The sequence below is a fragment of the Arachis duranensis genome, chromosome 1 (assembly GCF_000817695.3).
Source record: "Arachis duranensis cultivar V14167 chromosome 1, aradu.V14167.gnm2.J7QH, whole genome shotgun sequence".
NCBI lineage: Eukaryota > Viridiplantae > Streptophyta > Magnoliopsida > Fabales > Fabaceae > Arachis > Arachis duranensis.
This window is the reverse complement of record NC_029772.3, coordinates 82,095,226-82,102,161: the sequence shown is the minus strand read 5'-3', so window position 1 is coordinate 82,102,161 and position 6,936 is coordinate 82,095,226. Positions and strand designations below refer to the sequence as shown.

The following is a 6,936-nucleotide window of genomic DNA, read 5'->3' as shown; positions in this document are numbered from 1 at the left end:
ATGTTGTTGAATGTTTGTGATATATGGTGTGGTCATATATGTGATTATGAATATTGATGCCTTGATGGTATGATGCATGAGAGATATGCATGTTGTGATATATGCTTAATAATTGATTGAGGTTGAATTATGGGTGAAACTATGTGGATGGTGAGTATGATATTGATCATGTGTAATGATAGTTGATTGAAAATGGTGTTGTTGGAAATTGGTATGAGAAAGAGTATATGACATAAAATTTTGTTTGAGATTGAGTTAATTGAGTGAGAAGGATTAAAATGATGGGATGGTGTTTTGTTATTTTGATGAAAATGTTAATGTATGAGTTGAGGAGGCTTGAGGTTGATTTTTGGTATGTTTTGGGTTGATTTCAAAAAGGGTTGAAATTGGTATGTTTTGGTTGATCTTGAAAAAGGTTGAAATTGGTTTGTTTTGAAAAGGGCACTTTGTGATTTTGTATGAAAATGTGGATTTTGGGCATACCTTGGTGGAGCATAACTTGGACTCTGGATCCCTGTTTTGTGCCAAACTTGTTTAGAAATAAAATTGAATTCGGGATGTTCATGTCGTTCGAAGAACGGGCGAAAAATGATTTGAAACGAATGCGTTATGTCCGTCGGAAGATTGGGGTTTGAATCTGTGAATTTTGCAGTTTTAACTTAGAAATTTTTTGCAGAACGCGCACCCACGCGTAGGTGTGGCCGACGCGATGCATACGCGTCGTTTTCACTACCCATGCATGCACGTGACCGACGCGTACGCGTCGGTGAGCTGCACCAAATGCCTAGCCAAATTCCCGAGAGTTGTGCGAGAATTGTGCCAGTTTTGTGCGTGGGGTATAAACGCACCCACGTGTATGCGTGGCTAACACGTAGGTGTCACTTGGTTGTTTTTCCATCCACGCGTACGCGTAGGCGACGCATACGCGTCGATGGACTTTTTGGCTTTTCCACGCGTACGCGTGGACGACGCGTACGGCTGACCCTGTTTTCTCTCCAAAGTTAATTTTTGAGTTTTCAAAGCCAAATTTCATACTTCTAGGCCTCCGATCTCACCCCTTATGTCTTAAATCATTATGATATGCCTAGCAATGAGAAAGGAGCTAGGGAGTGTGATAACTTGTGAATGAAGAAAAGGGATAACTAATGATCAATGATGATCAAAGATGATTGTATGAGATACGGAGGATGGCAGTGGAAGTGCTTTATCTGCCATGAGCCGATGGGCTATATTTGTTAATAAATTGGCTGGATATGGAATGAATTATGAGCCGGATGGCTGAGTTATTACCGAGTTATGGGGGAGCCATTATTGATTATGGCTGAGTATGATTGCATATATGCGTATTGAATGAAATGTGAATGTTGCACTTCAACCAAGGTAGCAAAAATTGCATCTTTAATCGTAGAAACGGACGATTCTACGTTCCTGCAACTGTTGTGCGTGTCTATTTCTACTTCCGTTCCTGATAAATCTCAAAAACATAGAATCGCCGTGGAAGATCGTAGGATCGTGAAATCGTCTTCGTCTCCCCCGCGTCAAAAGCGAAACAATTTAGGAGATGAATAGCAATGGGTTTGGGATGAACTGCCTGGCCCAACCCGGATCTAACCAAAAAACCCTTCGATTTCTTCACCGCCTTAATTCAATCTTTTCAATTTCAGTTTTAATTTGAAATACTGTAACCTCCCTGTCACTCTTCTACTCTCCCTGACTGTCTGACTCCCACTTCCCTAACCTATCGCATTCTAGTTCTGCACTTTTATGGTTTTTATTTTGGGACTCTGCACTTTTGCGATTCTGCCATTGTTGCCTTCTCCATGACAAGTTAGCATCTTCAACTCTGCTTTGTGCATGTAAGATCCTCAACTCCTTCTCATGCTTCTTGATTTTAATTTCTTTACCATCATTATATTCAAGAAATTAGCAAATAAATTATAGTTGCCTCATTACCAATATGATATGAATCATATGATACACTTATAAATATTGGGAATTTGGGAATCGGGATTAGGACATCAGGATTTAGGTGCATATGCTTTACTTGTTATTGTTATTCACAATTCACAAAGATCAAAGAGTGATATATTTCTATTGCTACAGGATAAAGCCTAAATGCTTACATTACATAGTAACAAAGTTAATTATATATTCATTTATATACTTTACTTATGAATGTTTAAACTTTATTTTAAGTTTTAACTATATGCTCTATTTAATTTCAATACTTCAATTTAGTTGTTGTTGGATATGAATAAGAATTGTGGTATCAATTTTATTTGTTCTTTCTTTTTTATTATGAAAAATACTTTTGCTAATATCACTTCGTGGATATGTGAGAAAGATTGCAGCTGCTGGCCTGCTGCTTCTCAAAGTTAATAAATCCAGTGAAGTATCTCAAGTTCTCAACTCTCAAATTTAAAGACTCTGAGGTAAGCTTCTCAAATAATTAAAATAGAGTTTAAGCTTGCTACTACAAATCAAATAAGTAATATAATCTACTCTCAATTGTGAACTTGCTGACATCAAATTGGAGTTTCTTATACCAACTATATTATTAGATAGTAGATAATAGAACAAAGTTATTGATTAAAATAAAGATCATTTATGTTAGTATTTAGATAATAGTGCCATGTATGTTTATTTGTTCAATTGACTAGCATTAGTAGATATATATACTTTTATATATAAGTTTGTTCTAGAAGAAAATTTATAATTCCATCTTGTTAAGGATTGTTAACTATTTAATGAAACTAGTGACAATATCCGATATTTATATAGGCCTTTGTGTAATTGTGTATTAATATTTAGCATATTTAGCTCTTGTGTTGTAATTGGTAATTAGTTGCTCCAATTGATGTATTTGAGAGTATAGATAAGAATTTATGTTACAAGGAACACGTTCATATCTTTGGTAATGTTCAATATAATTTTATTTTCTTTTTAATGCTAGCTAGCTAGGCATGGATGAAACAAATATTTTGGGGTTCATGTTCATGATCTGTTCAAATTGTGGCTATGGAGTTTTCTTAATAAGTTATTTTTGGTTATGATGTTTCATAAATCCTGAAATTTATTGGACCATATAAGCCTTTGTGTAGTGAATTTGATATATATTGCACCATTTTCTTTTGAAAATTATGTGAATTTGTTGCATTTTTTATAATAATATTTAAGTATTCTCACTTGATAATGTATTCATTAGTTTGCTGTATATCAAATTGTTCAAATTTTATTAATGTACTATATTATTTGTTTATTACTACTATATTTGGGGCTTTAAGCCCCCTCCCTCGAAAAAAATTAATACTATATCATCACTTCAAAAGCCATAGTTTAGTCTTAAGGAATTAATTGTTTTCTTCTATTTATTTAGGTTTGAAATGGCTTCAAATGTGAATAATGGTGGAAATAATACTGGAGCTAAAACTGTTGGTGGTGGTGCATCCGAGAAGATCGCTAAAAATACTCCAGGAAATAGGAGTGATAAAGCTTGGAAGCATGGGATTTCTATTGATGGAGATGCCAAGAAAAAAAATGTAAGTATTGTGATAAGGTTGTGACAGGAGGAGTGTATAGGTTGAAACATCATTTGGCATGAACAAAAAAAGATGTTGAACCTTGTATGAGTGTTTCTGATGAGGTTAAAAAGGAGATGTTTGATATTGTTGTTGGTTTGCAAAAAATTTGGTTAAGAAGACAAGAGACTTTGAGAAAAAGATACAAAGTAAAGATGAAGGAGTAGAAGAAGAAAGGGATGCTTTAGTTGGTGAGAAAAGAAAGGGAAAAGAAATAGAGACACCAGCAAGTCTCTTTAAGAAAAGGGGTGTGAGCACTCAAACAACAGTCAACTCTATTTTTAAGAAGGGTCTAAGGGAAGAGGCGTGTGATAAAATTGCTTCGTTCATCTACAATAATGCTATTCCCTTTAATGTTGCAAGATCTGAAGAATATCATAGCATGCTTGAGAAGGTTGCTCGCCATGGATTATGATTCAAGCCACCCTCTTATGATGAGTTAAGAGGAAAATTATTGAAGAAGAAGGTAGAGTCAACTAAACTAACAGTAGAAGAACATAAAGCTGAATGGAAAAAAAGTGGATGCACTATTATGACAGATGGTTGGACGGATAAAAGAAGGAGAACTATTCTCAACTTCCTTGTGAATAGTCCTAAGGAAACTGTTTTCTTGAAATCGATTAATGCTTCTGATATATGCAAAACAGCTGAAAAGATATTCAAGATGATTGATGAAGTTGTAGAGGAAGTGGGAGAAGAGAATGTGGTTCAAGTTGTAACTGATAATGCAGCTAACTACAAAAAGGCAGGACAAATATTGATAAAAAAGAGAAAGGATCTTTATTGGACTCTTTGTGCTGCTCATTGCATTGATTTGATGCTTGAAGATTTTAAGAAGAAGCTAGCTCTTCACAGAGACACCATTGCCAAAGGAAGAAGACTTACCACTTACATATATTCTAGGACTTCTCTAATTTCCCTTTTGCAACAACACACCAAAGGAAGAGATTTGGTGAGGCCAGGTATGACACGATTTGCTACTTCTTACCTTACTTTGGGTAGTCTTAATGAGAAAAAGAATCCAATAATTAGAATGTTCATCTCGGATGAGTGGAAGGCAAGCAAGTGTTCAAAGACAAGGGATGGAAAAAACATTGAAAATATTGTTTTGGATAAAAAAATTTTGAAAAACATTATCCATTGCTTGAGAGGTGCTTATCCTCTTCTTCATGTGCTCTGTATAGTGGATTCAGAGGGAAAACCAGCTATGGGATACATGTATTATGAAATTGATCGTGCTAAAGAAAAAATTAAAGATGCTTTTCAAAGTGTTGAAGCAAGGTAATAAAACTAGTAATAAGTAAACATTTTTCTTTCAGTATTACCATTTAATTATTTACTAATTAGGTAATTGTCTAATTCATTATTTCGATGTTCTTTTTAGTTATAAGCCTTTGTGGGATATTATTGATGCAAGATGGGACAAGCAACTCTTTAAGCCTTTGCATGCTGCAGGCTATTATTTGAATCCACAAATTCATTATAGTCCTAATTTTAAGGTTGAGTATGATGTTAAGAAAGGACTTTATGATTGTTTGGATATACTTGTGGGAGATCCTGCACTCATTACAATTATTGATAGTCAACTTGAAGATTTCAAGGGTAAGGCTAAATTTTTTGGTAAATATGTAGCCAAGAATGCTCTCAAACCCAAAACACCTTCACAATGGTGGGATTCTTATGGGGATGAACATCCAGAACTTCAAAAGTTTGCTATCCGTGTGTTGAGCTTGACTTGTAGTTCATCGGAATGTGAGCGCAATTGGAGTACTTTTGAGATGGTAAACTTTTAATTTGATACTAGTTTAGGGATTTATTTATAAATTATAGAATTAGTTAATTATTCAATTCTATTACTTTCTAATTAGTATATGTATTTATTTTAAATCAATGTTAATAAATTTTGATATTATTAGGTTCACATGAAAAGGAGAAATCATTTGAAGACAAGTACAAAAAATGACGTTGTTTTTGTGATGACCAATTTAAGATTGGCAAGGAAGAAGCCATCAAGAAATACTGCTGACTATAGTCTTGAAGACTTGGATTCAGATGAAGAATGGATTGTGGAAGATGAAAATATGATGGAAAATTTGGAGGAGTTTGACACACAAAATGATGTAAACTTAGCCCCTCAAGAAGATGGAGGTAAAGATGAGAGTCCTTTGATTGATTTGGAGATTCCTCTTCTTCATGATGATGCTTTCAATGAGCTTCTCAACTTTCCTCCTAATGGAAATCAAAATGTTGGAGAACATAATGATTACGACGTTAATGAATTGTTCTAGTTTTTATATTTTTTAGGATGATGTTATGTTATTTTCTTTATATTTGTGATGTTTGATGAGCGGATAATTTATACACTTTTTGGCATTGTTTTTAGTATGTTTTTAATATGTTTTAGTTAGTTTTTATTATATTTTTATTAGTTTTTAGTTAAAATTCACTTTTCTGGACTTTACTATAAGTTTGTGTGTTTTTCTGTGATTTCATATTTTCTGGATGAAATTGAGGGACCTGAGCAAAAATCTGATTCAGAGGCTGAAAAGGACTGCAGATGTTGTTGGATTCTAACCTCCCTGCACTAGAAGTGGATTTTCTGGAGCTACAGAAGTCCAATTGGCGCGCTCTCAACTGCGTTGGAAAGTAGACATCCTGGGCTTTCCAGCAATGTATAATAGTTCATACTTTGCTCGAGATTTGATGGCCCAAACAGGCATTCCAATTCAGCTCAAGAATTCTGGCGTAAAACGCCAGAACTGGCACAAGAAAGGGAGTTAAACGCCCAAACTGGCACAAAAGCTGGCGTTTAACTCCAAGAAGAGTCTCTACACAAAAAGGCTTCAATGCTCAGCCCAAGCACACACCAAGTGGGCGCGGAAGTGGATTTATACGACATTTACTCATTTCTGTAAACCCTAGGCTACTAGTTCTCTATAAGTAGGACCTTTTGCTATTGTATTTTCATCTTTTGATCACTTTAGATCTTAGATCAGATCTTGGTTCTTTTGGTTCCCTCTCTGGGGCCGAAGCCAATGATCACCTTGTTCTTATATATTTTCAACTGTGGAGTTTCTACACACCATAGATTAAGGTGTGGAGCTCTGCTGTACCTCGAGTATCAATGCAATTACTATTATTCTTCTATTCAATTCAGCTTATTCTTGTTCTAAGATATCACTTGTTCTTCAACTTGATGAATGTGATGATCCGTGACACTCATCATCATTCTCACCTATGAACGTGTGCCTGACAACCACCTCCGTTCTACCTTAGATTGAGTGGATATCTCTTGGATCCCTTAATCGGAATCTTCGTGGTATAAGCTAGAATTGATGGCGGCATTCAAGAGAATCCG

The 6,936-nt window shown here is 35.0% G+C and overlaps 1 pseudogene; it reads left to right on the top strand.

Moving 5' to 3' along the window:
- The first annotated feature begins 3,383 nt into the window (after window positions 1-3,383).
- Window positions 3,384-5,866, top strand: LOC107492359 (uncharacterized; annotated as a pseudogene).
- The last annotated feature ends 1,070 nt before the right edge of the window (window positions 5,867-6,936 follow it).